Below are 17173 nucleotides of genomic sequence, written 5' to 3' on the forward strand. Positions count from 1 at the left end.
GACACATACAGACTGAAAGTAAGGGGATGGAAAAAGATATTCCATGCAAATGGAAACCAAAAGAAAGCTGGAGTAGCAATTCTCATATCAGACAAAATAGACTTTAAAATAAGGACTATTAAAAGAGACAAAGAAGGACACTACATAATGATCAAGGGATCGATCCAAGAAGAAGATATAACAATTGTAAATATTTATGCACCCAACATAGGAGCACCTCAATACATGAGGCAAATACTAACAGCCATAAAAGGGGAAATTGACAGTAACACATTCATAGTAGCGGACTTTAACACCCCACTTTCACCCATGGACAGATCATCCAAAATGAAAATAAATAAGGAAACACAAGCTTTAAATGATACATTAAACAAGATGGACTTAATTGATATTTATAGGACACTCCATCCAAAAACAACAGAATACACATTTTTTTCAAGTGCTCATGGAACATTCTCCAGGATAGATCATATCTTGGGTCACAAATCAAGCCTTGGTAAATTTAAGAAAATTGAAATTGTATCAAGTATCTTTTCTGACCACAATGCCATGAGACTAGATATCAATTACAGGAAAAGATCTGTAAAAAATACAAACGCATGGAGGCTAAACAATACACTATTTAATAATGAAGTGATCACGGAAATCAAAAAATACCTAGAAACAAATGACAATGGAGACACAACAACCAAACCTATGGGATGCAGCAAAAGCAGTTCTAAGGGGGAAGTTTATAGCAATACAAGTCCACCTTAAGAAGCAGGAAACATCTCGAATAAACAACCTAACCTTGCACCTCAAGCAATTAGAGAAAGAAGAACAAAAAAACCCCAATGCTAGCAGAAGGAAAGAAATCATAAAAATCAATCAGAAATAAATGAAAAAGAAATGAAGGAAATGATAGCAAAGATCAATAAAACTAAAAGCTGGTTCTTTGAGAAGATAAACAAAATTGATAAACCACTAGCCAGACTCATCAAGAAAAAAAGGGAGAAAACTCAAATCAATAGAATTAGAAATGAAAAAGGAGAGGTAACAACTGACACTGCAGAAATACAAAAGATCATGAGAGATTACTACAAGCAACTCTATGCCAATAAAATGGACAATCTGGAAGAAAAGAAATGGACAAATTCTTAGAAATGCACAACCTGCCAAGACTGAATCAGGAAGAAATAGAAAATATGAACAGACCAATCACAAGCACTGAAATTGAAACTGTGATTAAAAATCTTCCAACAAACAAAAGCCCAGGACCAGATGGCTTCACAGGCGAATTCTATCAAACATTTAGAGAAGAGCTAACACCTATCCTTCTCAAACTCTTCCAAAATAGCAGAGGGAGGAACACTCCCAAACTCCTTCTACAAGGCCACCATCACCTTGATACCCAAACCAGACAAGGATGTCACAAAGAAAGAAAACTACAGGCCAATATCACTGATGAACATAGATGCAAACATCCTCAACAAAATACTAGCAAACAGAATCCAACAGCACATTAAAAGGATCATACACCATGATCAAGTGGGGTTTATTCCAGGAATGCAAGGATTCTTCAGTATGCGCAAATCCATCAATGTGATTAACCATATTAACAAATTGAAGGAGAAAAACCATATGATCATCTCAATAGATGCAGAGCAAGCTTTTGACAAAATTCAACACCCATTTATGATAAAAACCCTGCAGAAAGTAGGCATAGAGGGAACTTTCCTCAACATAATAAAGGCCATATATGACAAGCCCACAGCAAACATCATCCTCAATGGTGAAAAACTGAAAGCATTTCCACTAAGATCACGAACAAGACAAGGTTGCCCACTCTCACCACTCTTATTCAACATAGTTTTGGAAGTTTTAGCCACAGCAATCAGAGAAGAAAAGGAAATAAAAGGAATCCAAATCGGAAAAGAAGAAGTAAAGCTGTCACTGTTTGCAGATGACATGATCCTATACATAGAGAATCCTAAAGATGCTACCAGAAAACTACTAGAGCTAATCAATGAATTTGGTAAAGTGGCAGGATACAAAATTAATGCACAGAAATCTCTGGCATTCCTATATACTAATGATGAAAAATCTGAAAGTGAAATCAAGAAAACACTCCCATTTACCATTGCAACAAAAAGAATAAAATATCTAGGAATAAACCTACCTAAGGAGACAAAAGACCTGTATGCAGAAAATTATAAGACACTGATGAAAGAAATTAAAGATGATACAAATAGATGGAGAGATATACCATGTTCTTGGATTGGAAGACTCAACATTGTGAAAATGACTCTACTACCCAAAGCAATCTATAGATTCAATGCAATCCCTATCAAACTACCACTGGCATTTTTCACAGAACTAGAACAAAAAGTTTTGCCGTTTGTATGGAAACACAAAAGACCCTGAATAGCCAAAGCAATCTTGAGAACGAAAAAAGGAACTGGAGGAATCAGGCTCCCTGACTTCAGACTATACTACAAAGCTACAGTTATCAAGACGGTATGGTACTGGCACAAAAACAGAAAGATAGATCAATGGAACAGGATAGAAAGCCCAGAGATAAACCCACGCACATATGGACACCTTATCTTTGATAAAGGTGGCAGGAATGTACAGTGGAGAAAGGACAGCCTCTTCAATAAGTGGTGCTGGGAAAACTGGACAGGTACATGTAAAAGTATGAGATGAGATCACTCCCTAACACCATACACAAAGATAAGCTCAAAATGGATTAAAGACCTAAATGTAAGGCCAGAAACTATCAAACTCTTAGAGGAAAACATAGGCAGAACACTCTATGACATAAATCACAGCAAGATCCTTTCTGACCCACCTCCTAGAGTAATGGAAATAAAAACAAAAATAAACAAATGGGACCTAATGAAACTTCAAAGCTTTTGCACAGCAAAGGAAACCATAAACGAGACCAAAAGACAACCCTCAGAATGGGAGAAGATATTTGCAAATGAAGCAACCAACAAAGGATTAATCTCCAAAATTTACAAGCAGCTCATGCAGCTCAATAACAAAAAAACAAACAACCCAATCCAAAAATGGGCAGAAGACCTAAATAGACATTTCTCCAAAGAAGATATACAGACTGCCAACAAACACATGAAAGAATGCTCAACTTCATTAATCATTACAGAAATGCAAATCAAAACTACAATGAGATATCATCTCACACCAGTCAGAATGGCCATCATCAAAAAATCTAGAAACAGTAAATGCTGGAGAGGGTGTGGAGAAAAGGGAACACTCTTGCACTGCTGGTGGGAATGTGAATTGGTTCAGCCACTATGGAGAACAGTATGGAGGTTCCTTAAAAAACTACAAATAGAACTACCATATGACCCAGCAATCCCACTACTGGGCATATACCCTGAGAAAACCAAAATTCAAAAAGAGTCATGTACCAAAATGTTCATTGCAGCTCTGTTTACAATAGCCCGGAGATGGAAACAACCTAAGTGCCCATCATCGGATGAATGGATAAAGAAGATGTGGCACATATATACAATGGAATATTACTCAGCCATAAAAAGAAACGAAATTGAGCTATTTGTAATGAGGTGGATAGACCTAGAGTCTGTCATACAGAGTGAAGTAAGTCAGAAAGAAAAAGACAAATACCGTATGCTAACACATATATATGGAATTTAAGAAAAAAAAATGTCATGAAGAACCTAGGGGTAAGGCAGGAATAAAGACGCAGACCTCCTAGAGAACGGACTTGAGGTTATGGGGAGGGGGAAGAGTCATGGACATATACACACTAACAAACGTAGTAAGGTAGATAGCTACTGGGAAGCAGCCGCATGGCACAGGGATATTGGCTCGGTGCTTTGTGACAGCCTGGAGGGGTGGGATAGGGAGGGTGGGAGGGAGGGAGACGCAAGACATGGGAACATATGTTTATGTATGACTGATTCACTTTGTTATAAAGCAGAAACTAACACACCATTGTAAAGCAATTATACCCCAATAAAGATGTTAAAAAAAAAAAAGAATAGGGATGGCACCTATACCAGTGGGAGAGAGCCATGAAGGAGGAAAGGTTTCCACACACTAGAAGGCTCTTTCGCGGGCGGAGGGGGGAGCTTCAGGGCCATGGAGGAGAGCACAGCAACAGGGGTGTGGAGGGCAAAGCAGGGAGATTCCCGCACAGAGAATCGGTGCCGACCGGCACTCACCAGCCCGAGAGGCTTGTCTGCTTGCCCGCTGGGGTGGACGGGGCTGCGAGCTGAGGCTCAGGCTTCGGTCAGAGTGTAGGGAGAGGACTGGGGTTGGCTGCGTGAACACAGCTTGAAGGGGTTAGTGCACCATGGCTAGCCAGCAGGGAGTCCGGGTAAAGGTGTGGAGCTGCCGAAGAGGCAAGAGATTTTTTCTTCCCTCTTTGTTTCCTGGTGCACGAGGAGAGGGGATTAAGAGCGCTGCTTAAAGGAACTCCAGAGACGGGCATTAGCCGCGGCTAAAAGCACGGACCCCAGAGATGGGCGGGAGACGCTAAGGCTGCTGCTGCTGCCACCAAGGGGCCTGTGTGTGAGCACAGGTCACTATCTACACCCCTCTTCCGGGAAGCCTGTGCAGCCCGCCACTGCCAGGTTCCCAGGATCCAGGGACAACTTCCCCGGGAGAACGCACGGCGGGCCCCAGGCTGGAACAAATTCATGCTGGCCTCTGCCGCCGCAGGCTTGTCCAACACGCAGTGCCCCTCCCTCCCCCCACCCCCAGCCTGAGTGCGCCAGAGCCCCCGAATCAGCGGCTCCTTTAACCCCGTCCTGTCTGAGCAAGAAACAGACGCCCTCCAGCGACCTACACGCAGAGGCGGGGCCAAATCCAAAGCTGAGCCCCTGGGAGCTGTGAGAACAAAGAAGAGAAAGGGAAATCTCTCCCAGCAGCCTCAGAAGCAGCGGATTAAAGCTCCACAATCAACTTGATGTACGCTGCATCTGTGGAATACATGAATAGACAATGAATCATCCCAAATTGAGGAGGTGGACTTCAAGAGCAAGATCTATGATTTTTTTTCCCCTTTTCCTCTTTTTGTGAATGTGTATGTATATGCTTCTGTGTGAGATCTTCTCTGTATAGCTTTGCTTCCACCATTTGTCCTAGGCTTCTATCCATCCATTTTTTAAAATTTTTTTAATAATTAATTTTAATAACTTTATTATACTTTACCTTCTTTCCTTCCTTCCTCCCTCCCTCACTTCCTTCCTTCCCTCCCTCCTTTAGAAAACGAATCATCCCAAATTTAGGAGGTGGACTTTGAGAGCAAGATTTATAATTTTTTTCCCTTTACCTCTTTTTGTGAGGGTGTATCTGTATGCTTCTGTGTAAGATTTTGTCTGTATAGCTTTGCTTCCACCATTTGTCCTAAGGTTCTATCCGTCCCTTTTTTTTTCTAAATATTTTTTAATTCAATAACTTTATTATACTTTATTTTATTTTACTGTATCTTCTTTCTGTCTGTCTTTTTTCCTTCCCTCCTTCCTCCCTCCCTCCCTTCTTTCCTTCTTGTCTTCTTTCCTTTTTTCTTTCTTCCTTCCTTCCTTCCCTCCCTCCTTTCTTTCTTCCTATTTCTACTAATTATCTCTACCTTTTCTCCCTTTTATTCTGAGCCGTGTGGATGAAAGGTTCTTGGTGCTCCAGCCAGGAGTCAGGGCTCTGCCTCTCAGGTGGGAGAGCCAACTTCAGGACACTGGTCAACAAGAGACCTCTCAGCTCCACATAGTATCAAACAGCGAACATCTCCCAGAGACCTCCATCTTAACACTGGCACCCAGCTTCACTCAACGACCAGCAAGCTACAGTGCTGGACACCCTATGCCAAACAACTAGCAAGACAGGAACACAACCCCACCCATTAGCAGAGAGGCTGCCTAAAATCATAATAAGTCCACAGACACCCCAAAACACACCACCAGACGTGGACCTGCCCACTAAAGAGACAAGATCCAGCCTCATCCACCACAACACAGGCACTAGGCCCCTCTGCCACGAAGCCTACACAACCCACTGAACCAACCTTAGCCACTGGAGACAGACATCAAAAACAACGGGAACTACAAACCTGAAGCCTGCAAAAAGGAGACCCCAAACACAGTAAGATAAGCAAAATGAGAAGACAGAAACACACAGCAGAGGAAATAGCCAGTCTACCTGAAAAAGAATTCAGAATAATGATCGTAGAGATGATCCAAAATCTTGGAAATAGAATGGACACAATGCAAGAAACATTTAACAAGGACCTAGAAGAAATAAAGATGAAACAAGCAATGATGAACAACACAATAAATGAAATTAAAAATACTCTAGATGGGATCAATAGCAGAATAACTGAGGCAGAAGAATTGATAAGTGATCTGGAAGATAAAATAGTGCAAATAACTACTGCAGAGCAGAATAAAGAAAAAAGAATGAAAGAACTGAGGACAGTCTCAGAGACCTGTGGGACAACATTAAACACACCAACATTCAAATTATAGGGGTTCCAAAAGAAGAAGAGAAAAAGACAGGGACTGAGAAAATACTTGAAGAGATTATAGTTTAAAACTTCCCTGATATGGGAAAGGAAATAGTGAATGAAGTCCAGGAAGCACAGAGAGTCCCACAGAGGATAAATCCAAGGAGAAATACACCAAGACACATATTAATCAAACAGTCAAAAAGTAAATACAAAGAAAGCATATTGAAAGCAGCAAGGGAAAAACAACAAATAACACACAAGGGAATCCCCATAAGGTTAACAGCTGATCTCTCAGCAGGAACTCTGCAAGCCAGAAGGGAGTGGCAGGACATACTGAAAGTGATGAAGGAGAAAAACCTGCAACCAAGATTACTCTACCCAGCAAGGATCTCATTCAGATTTGAAGGAGAAATTAAAACCTTTACAGACAAGCAAAAGCTGAGAGAGTTCAGCACCACCAAACCAGCTTTACAGCAAATGCTAAAGGAATAAGAAACACAAGGAAAGGAAAAGACCTATAATAACGAACCCAAAACAATTTAGAAAATGGGAATAGGAACATACATATCGATAATTACCTTAAATGTAAATGGACTAAATGCTCCCACCAAAAGACACAGATTAGCTGAATGGATACAGAAACAAGACCCTTATATATGCAGTCTACAAGACACCCACTTCAGACCTAGAGACACATACAGACTGAAAGTAAGGGGATGGAAAAAGATATTCCATGCAAATGGAAACCAAAAGAAAGCTGGAGTAGCAATTCTCATATCAGACAAAATAGACTTTAAAATAAAGACTATTAGAAGAGACAAAGAAGGACGCTACATAATGATCAAGGGATCCATCCAAGAAGAAGGTATAACAATTGTAAATATTTATGCACCCAACAGAGGAGCACCTCAATACATAAGGCAAATACTAACAGCCATAAAAGGGGAGATTGTCAGTAACACATTCATAGTAGGGGACTTTAACACCCCACTTTCACCAATGGACAGATCATCCAAAATAAAAAAAAGAAACACAAGCTTTAAATGATACATTAAACAAGCTGTATTTAATTGATATTTATAGGACACTCCATCCAAAAACAACAGAATACACGTTTTTCTCAAGTGCTCATGGAACATTCTCCAGGATAGATCATATCTTGGGTTACAAATCAAGCCTTGGTAAATTTAAGAAAATTGAAATTGTATCAAGTACCTTTTCCGACCACAACGCCATGAGACTAGATATCAATTATAAGAAAAGATCTGTAAAAAATACAAACACATGGACGCTAAGCAATACACTACTTAATAATGAAGTGATCACTGAAGAAATCAAAGAGGAAATAAAATAATACACAGAAACAAATGACAATGGAGACACAATGACCCAAAACCTATGGGATGCAGCAAAAGCAGTTCTAAGGGGGAAGTTTATAGCAATACAAGCCCACCTTAAGAAGCAGGAAACATCTCTAATAAACAACCTAACCTTGCACCTCAAGCAATTAGAGAAAGATGAACAAAAACAACCGGAAATTAGCAGAAGGAAAGAAATCATAAAAATCAGATCAGAAATAAATGAAAAAGTAATGAAGGAAATGATAGCAAAGATCAATAAAACTAAAAGCTGGTTCTTTGAGAAGATAAACAAAATCGATAAACCATTAGCCAGACTCATCAAGAAAAAAAGGGAGAAGACTCAGATCAATAGAATTAGAAATGAAAAAGGAGAGGTAACAACTGACACTGCAGAAATACAAAAGATCATGAGAGATTACAAGCAACTCTATGCCAATAAAATGGATAACCTGGAAGAAATGGACAAATTCTTAGAAATGCACAATCTGCCAAGACTGAATCAGGAAGAAATAGAAAATATGAACAGACCGATCCCAAGCACTGAAATTGAACCTGGGATTAAAAATCTTCCAACAAACAAAAGCCCAGAACCAGATAGCTTCACAGGCAAATTGTATCAAACGTTTAGAGAAGAGCTAACACCTATCCTTCTCAAACTCTTCCAAAATATAGCAGAGGGAGGAACACTCCCAAATTCCTTCTACGAGGCCACCATCACCTTCATACCAAAACCAGACAATGATGTCACAAAGAAAGAAAATTACAGGCCAATACCACTGATGAACATAGATGCAAAAATCCTCAACAAAATATTAGCAAACAGAATCCAACAGCACATTAAAAGGATCATACACCATGATCAAGTGGGGTTTATTCCAGGAATGCAAGGATTCTTCAATATACGCAAATCTATCAATGTGATAAACCATATTAACAAATTGAAGGAGAAAAACCATATGATCATCTCAATAGATGCAGAGCAAGCTTTTGACAAAATTCAACACCCATTTATGATAAAAACCCTGCAGAAAGTAGGCATAGAGGGAACTTTCCTCAACATAATAAAGGCCATATATGACAAGCCCACAGCAAACATCATCCTCAATGGTGAAAAACTGAAAGCATTTCCACTAAGATCACGAACAAGACAAGGTTGCCCACTCTCACCACTCTTATTCAACATAGTTTTGGAAGTTTTAGCCACAGCAATCAGAGAAGAAAAGGAAATAAAAGGAATCCAAATCGGAAAAGAAGAAGTAAAGCTGTCACTGTTTGCAGATGACATGATCCTATACATAGAGAATCCTAAAGATGCTACCAGAAAACTACTAGAGCTAATCAATGAATTTGGTAAAGTGGCAGGATACAAAATTAATGCACAGAAATCTCTGGCATTCCTATATACTAATGATGAAAAATCTGAAAGTGAAATCAAGAAAACACTCCCATTTACCATTGCAACAAAAAGAATAAAATATCTAGGAATAAACCTACCTAAGGAGACAAAAGACCTGTATGCAGAAAATTATAAGACACTGATGAAAGAAATTAAAGATGATACAAATAGATGGAGAGATATACCATGTTCTTGGATTGGAAGACTCAACATGGTGAAAATGACTCTACTACCCAAAGCAATCTATAGATTCAATGCAATCCCTATCAAACTACCACTGGCATTTTTCACAGAACTAGAACAAAAAGTTTCACAATTTGTATGGAAACACAAAAGACCCCAAATAGCCAAAGCAATCTTGAGAACGAAAAAAGGAACTGGAGGAATCAGGCTCTTTGACTTCAGACTATACTACAAAGCTACAGTAATCAAGACAGTATGGTACTGGCACAAAAACAGAAATATAGATCAATGGAACAGGATAGAAAGCCCAGAGATAAACCCACGCACATATGGACACCTTATCTTTGATAAAGGTGGCAGGAATGTACAGTGGAGAAAGGACAGCCTCTTCAATAAGTGGTGCAGGGAAAACCGGACAGGTACATGTAAAGTATGAGATGAGATCACTCCCTAACACCATACACAAAAATAAGCTCAAAAATGATTAAAGACCTAAATGTAAGGCCAGACACTATCAAACTCTTAGAGGAAAACATAGGCAGAACACTCTATGACATAAATCACAGCAAGATCCTTTTTGACCCACCTCCTAGAGAAATGGAAATAAAAACCAAAATACACAAATGGGACCTAATGAAACTTCAAAGCTTTTGCACAGCAAAGGAAACCATAAACAAGACCAAACGACAACCCTCAGAATGGGAGAAGATATTTGCAAATGAAGCAACTGACAAAGGATTAATTTCCAAAATTTACAAGCAGCTCATGCAGCTCAATAACAAAAAAACAAACAACCCAATCCAAAAATGGGCAGAAGACCTAAATAGACATTTCTCCAAAGAAGATATACAGACTGCCAACAAACACATGAAAGAATGCTCAACTTCATTAATCATTACAGAAATGCAAATCAAAACTACAATGAGATATCATCTCACACCAGTCAGAATGGCCATCATCAAAAAATCTAGAAACAATAAATGCTGGAGAGGGTGTGGAGAAAAGGGAACACTCTTGCACTGCTGGTGGGAATGTGAATTGGTTCAGCCACTATGGAGAACAGTATGGAGGTTCCTTAAAAAACTACAAATAGAACTACCATATGACCCAGCAATCCCACTACTGGGCATATACCCTGAGAAAACCAAAATTCAAAAAGAGTCATGTACCAAAATGTTTACTGCAGCTCTATTTACAATAGCCCGGAGATGGAAACAACCTAAGTGCCCATCATCGGATGAATGGATAAAGAAGATGTGGCACATATATACAATGGAATATTACTCAGCCATAAAAAGAAATGAAATTGAGCTATTTGTAATGAGATGGATAGACCTAGAGTCTGTCATACAGAGTGAAGTAAGTCAGAAAGAGAAAGACAAGTACTGTATGCTAACACATATATATTGAATTTAAGAAAAAAAATGTCATGAAGAACCTAGGGGTAAGACAGGAATAAAGACACAGACCTACTGGAGACCGGACTTGAGGATATGCGGAGGGGGAAGGGTGAGCTGTGACAGCGCGAGACAGAGGCATGGACATATATACACTAACAAACGTAAGGTAGATAGGTAGTGGGAAGCAGCCGCATGGTACAGGGATATCGGCTTGGTGCTTTGTGACCGCCTGGAGGGTGGGATAGGGAGAGTGGGAGAGAGGGATACACAAGAGGGAAGAGATATGGAAACATATGTATATGTATAACTGATTCACTTTGTTATAAAGCAGAAACTAACACACCATTGTAAAGCAATTATACCCCAATAAAGATATTAAAAAAATATTCATTTAAGATTTATAGATTATGAAATCATCACCCATTCTACACAGAGTGAAAAATGATTAATAAGACAAAACTATTTTAAAATAAGTCATCCAGTATCTAATAAAATTTGCAGAGGAAGCAAAAGACTTTTTAGGGCACAGTGGGAAGTCAGAGATGTTCATTAATTTACAAAAGGCGTAGATGACTTAATACACTATTCTCAGTATAAAGTACTTTGGAATCACAGAAGTACCTCACTTCTTAGTAACTGGACCTAGCTTATTTGATAAAACAGTGAAGAGAGTCCATCATTTACATAAGACACTCTTTAAAATTTTTACTATAGGTATCTGAAACCAAAATGTAAAATTATTTGAGCATGAAAGAACTGTTTTTTGCATTTTATATTGAATTTGGTTATAGTGTTTAAAAAGTAAAAATATGTATTACCTAAAATGATTCCACATTATTCCCAGTCTGGAACTAGGAGGAAATGTAGTCTGCTTGGTAGTGCTTTGCTTGGTAGTTGATAGTTCAGGAATTCAATTCTGCTTATCTCTGCATATTGGATTAAAAATTTTCTAATTCTTAGTACTGTATGCAACAATTAGCCAATGTACTGATCTTCATTATTAAATGTATCTTAAACTTAATCAGAAGTACACGACTTGAAGGTCTTCCCGTTAATCACGTGTATTTCTTTGCATGAATTTCTAAGAGGAATGACTAGGCTTTAGTAGAATGATACAGCATTGAACTAAAACAACTGCTCCATGTCAGTCACCTCATGATTATAAATTTTAAAAACTGAGCTAACGAGATATACATATCTGTGTGCTGTCGGATAAGGCATTAAACAAAAATCTAATAAAAACTCTGTTCTCTGAAGCTTGTCATATAATAAAAAAAAATGAAGAAATCATTAATACTTTGTCAAATATAAACCTTATTAAAATGAAAAACAACCTAAACACATACTGACAACATATAAGATTTTTTTTCTCCCATTGAAAAATCTGCCTAGCATTTGTCCTGTTTAACACTGTTAAGCATTTGATTATCAGCAACTACTTCCAAAGCACAAACACTAAAGCCTCAGATAACACCCAAATCCCTTAGTCAAAAAGACCAGTCTTCATGATGAATTACTTGTTTACCTTATTGATAAATCATATTTGTTGAGGTCTCTACTTACCAGATTGGTTTTTCCCCAATAAGCTGTGTCCTCTTTCACCTTTTGGTTCACCTCTCTTATCTGGGATTTCCTCCACTGGTTTCCCTCCTTCTGAAACATACCCAAATGGTTTCACACTTAGGTCTTGCAGACTTTTACTTAGCAATCACTTCACATGAAAATTCTCTTTAGGAAGCCAGAAGACTGACTAAATGACACCATTAGTGGGCTTCCACATGTTCTGTGCATATACTCACCACAATACTTATTCAATATTGCATTCATTTGCAACTATTACATTCTTCCCAATGCTTCTGAGAAACAAGAATATACTTTTTCAACACTGTATCCCCAAGGTCTAGCAAAATTCTCAGAACAAAGTAGTTGCCTAGTAAATAGTTTTGGAAAAATATTTATAATTAAATAAAGGATGGGGAAGCTGTTTATTCTAAATAACACTATAATTTAGAGTTACATTAAAGGGAACTATGAAATCATGTGTTAGAGAATGGCGAGAAAGAAAAGTACCCACTGAACTGAGGAGGTAATTTGAGACCAAGAAGCGAGGCAGACAGCTCCGCATACAGTAAGTCCCCTACATACGAACCTTCAAGTTGCAAACTTCCAAAGGTGCGAAAATGTGTTCGCATATCCAATAATATGTTACTTCACATGTCTGGTGTACACTGTCACGTTCGTACATCATCTACAAGTGGTTGTGCTTTTGTGTACTTTACTGTACGGTACTGTAGAGAGTACAGTAGTACAGTATCTTTATTTCAAGCCCAGGATGTCCAGAAGCAAGCGTAAAAGCAGCGGTGATGTAGCTGGTACTGGTAAGAAGTGCCAGGAATCGGAGGCCCAGAGAATGGACAAAGAGAGGCAAGAGGAGAACAAAGTAATTGAAGAACTGAAGAGATTCAGGACACAGGAAGTGGCAAGGGGATTTTCTTTATTTGAGGAGGCACTGTAACTTTTTGAGGTATAGGACCCGAATGTAGAACGGTACATGAAGGTTGCAGCAGCCATTCAGAATGCAATCCAGTGCCACCATGTCATAGATGTTGAGGAAAAAACAGCTATTACCCAGGGATGCCATTTTTTCAAGAGGGTAGATAGAATTGAATCCAGCAAGGAACCAGAACCTGTGCCATCAACGTCAGGTGTGAGTGAAATTTCAGCTTGCCCTCCATCTCCTATTGCTGATCATCCTTTGGCTCTACCATCTCCCACCTCCTCTCCCTCCTTCAGTCAACAACTCTCCTTGTTCACTCGATGCCAGCTCCTGTATGCCAGCTGTTATACTGTACTACTATACTTCTAAAGAGGGTGGGAGGGAGACGCAAGAGGGAGGGGATATGGCGATATACATATGCATATAGCTGATTCACTTTGTTATACAGCAGAAACTGACACAACACTATAAAGCAGTTATACTCTAATAAAGATGTTAAAAAGAAGTTTTTTTATTTTTTGTTTTCTATGTATTATTTGTGTGAAAAGCATTATAAACCTATTACAGTACAGTACTATACAGCCGATTGTGTTAGTTGGGTACCTAGGCTAACTTTGTTGGACTTAAAAACAAATTGGACTTACAAACGCACTCTTGGAATGGAACTCGTTTGTATGTAGGGGATTTACTGTAATCAATGGATCAGTTTTTAATAGGGTAATTTACTCACAAAGTAGGATCAGTTGGACAACAATCTGAAAGCATTCACAGCTGCACTCTGCAACACTGAGGGGCCATTGGGACAATTTTACCAGTAACCTAGGGTATGGGAATGCTTTGGAAGCATGGGAGTGCTTGGAAACAGGAAGTGCATCCCTAAGTCAATATTTATGGATAGTTAACTAGTCTTGTGGGCGCCTGAAATACACAATGAAGGTCTTCATCATTGTTTGGAGGCTAACAGATCATAGAGGCCACCTGGACCTAAATATCATTAAACAACATCTTTTAACTACAAAGTCCTTGACAGTAGAGAAGAGAATTACTACACAAAAAAGCCCTAGGTAGGGTCGGGAGGAACAGAATAGGACCAAGATGGCATCAGTTATGCTGACAGCCATACGTGTATGTCTCATTATTACAGTCTTATATTTTATTTCTGAGTTATCCCAATTAAACATATAAAAATCCTAAAATGATAGAATAGTAAATTCCCACATATATATTTAGGCAGTAAAATTTCTATTTTTCTTTTATTTTTAGGTATAAGAAATAGACAATTTAATATATGTCTGTAATTTTATATATCCATTGGCATTTCTGCTAATGTGCTTGTGATCTAAACCCTTTTATTCACTTGAAATTAACTCACAAACCGTACTAAAAAATTTGATGTCAGTATCAAACAAATTACTCTCACAACTAAAGTGGAATTATCGAGTATCTGGCCTCAGACACTACTGTAAAAGACAGGCAATTACGATTAATTACAAGAAGTAATTAACACATGGCTTCTAAACAACTTGTCAGCTAACATTTGATATATAAAAAAAGTTTAAAATAGAAAAATAGATTGAGTAATTTTTAGCTTTACAAATACATATATTGGGCTTCCCTGGTGGCGCAGTGGTTGAGAGTCCGCCTGCCGATGCAGGGGACACGGGTTCGTGCCCCGGTCTGGGAAGATCCCACATGCCACGGAGCGGCTGGGCCCGTGAGCCATGGCCACTGAGGCTGCGCGTCCGGAGCCTGTGCTCCGCAATGGGAGAGGCCACAGCAGTGAGAGGCCCGCGTACCACAAAAAAAAAAAAAAAAACAAAAAAAACAAATACATATATTTGTAGATATATTTGCAACTGTTTCAATGGTACCACAAGATACTTTTAGTGCATCAGACTTAAAGATAAAGTAGGAAAAAGTGTACAAAAGTTTGTATACATATTTAAATAGGCATTTTGTTTTTAGGGTTGGTTATTTTTCCTTTGAGCCATTAGTCATTGAGTAACTTCAGTAAAACTTGGGCTATATCCCTTCATTAAAAGCATCAATTACACTTATATGTATTGTCTTTATAAACTTTGGTCCTTAAAGACTAGTAGTTCTGTAATTCTATTTTCCTTGTTTGCAAAGACACTGTCCCCTATCTGCCTCAAGTAGATAAGACCTTCCAGGGAGTGAAAAATAAAAAAAGGGCATGAATTCCACCCTTTTGGTATCACCTTAGAACTGTTTTCAATTTTTACTAGATGCATTGATGTCTAAGGTGAAATTTTACATTTGATCCATATTCATTTACATGTACTTCTAGATCTTAAAAAAAATTACCAGTAACTTCAAAGGAAGAAAAACCAGAAAATTTACTATTAAATTAATAACCAGTAAATGCACTACTTCTTAGAGAACAGTTTTGCACAGTGTAACTGTTCTCCTATGACTGATACTGTGTTTAAAATCTGAACTTTATTCAGACTTTATAAGTAATTTCTCAGGCAATCAGAAAGTTAATTAAACAGTTGTTCTATTAATAAAATCTAGATTTTTACAAAGCACTTTTCAAACAAAATCTTCATATTTAGAGTTTATATTTAATCTGTACTTGTTATGATTTGTAGTTTCCAGTATTTTCTTTTGATATTTTTCCTCTAAATGATTTGAGTCAATTTAAAAGAACATGTGGATTAAATCACATTTTCTTGTATCTAGTGATTGACATTTTATATTATTAACATCAGGTTTAAGATAGAAGTGAAAATTCTCAATTCAGTCTATTACATATATCTTCTAAAGTTTAAGATTATATTTTATGTATATTATGAGCAAATATTTATTATAAATTAATTATAACAACACCACACTAGAATATGTGTTTAAACTAGTGTTTCAACATTTTCATAAAACTGTTATTTTTTTCATTCCAGAGTGACAGTGTAACATAAGTGGATTGTCAAAAACAGCTTCCTAAAGATGCAAATATCTTGGAACAGGTTTAAAAATAAAGTTTGCTTTAGAAGAGCAGTGACTGATAGACAAAGAAAAGGAGAATGAGGCGGATAGAAAAAAGACTGAATATTCATTCTTTAAATACACATTTGAGTGCACTCTGCTGGACACTGTGAAAAACATTATTAAACCAAATACAAGTTCAATGCCCAGGGAATATAATAGTAAGTAGAATGTAGAATGCAAGTAAGATCACAAAACTGAGAAATGAAAAAGAGTACTGCTGACATTCAACTGGTTCACATGTACACGTACCTCAAGACTGTTCAATAAAGAAGACTCTCCTTCCAGAAAAGCTTTCCTTAAACCCCCAAGGTTAAAGTCATGCCCCTCATAAGATCTCCCATAAGTTCCTGTGTAGACAGATTATTAGGTCCTCAAGCCCCATCCAGATCCACTCTGCAATCCCACCCCAAACCCCATCCCCAGCTAGGAGCATCCGCGACATTCACAGTATTGCCCTATCACTCTTGCATTATCTTCCCCATATCCCAGGTGATCAGTGATCTATGACTGGTGTGGGAGTATAAAAGCCCAGCTCTTACCTTCAGCTGAAACAAACTTCCGAATGTATACGACAAAGTTCCTCCTGAGATTAGGTTTGTCTGGGACTTTAACATAAATGCCACCCTTGCCAAGTTTCTTCCCCTTTTCTATCCTGCCTCCTCCACATTCTTTTTGGCTCCTCCTGCAAGCTTTTCCTGAATAAATCACATGCACCTGGATCTTTAGCTTATGATGTGCTTATCAGATACCCTCACCTAAGACAGACATCTTTCATTATACGTATCAAAAATCACTATACTAGCTGTTTACTGGTTATTTGGGGATCATGTACTCTTCATCTTTGTGTCTTCTAAGTATGAC

Source organism: Leucopleurus acutus (genome assembly GCF_964270905.1).
Source record: "Leucopleurus acutus genome assembly, chromosome: 4".
Taxonomy (NCBI): domain Eukaryota; kingdom Metazoa; phylum Chordata; class Mammalia; order Artiodactyla; family Delphinidae; genus Leucopleurus; species Leucopleurus acutus.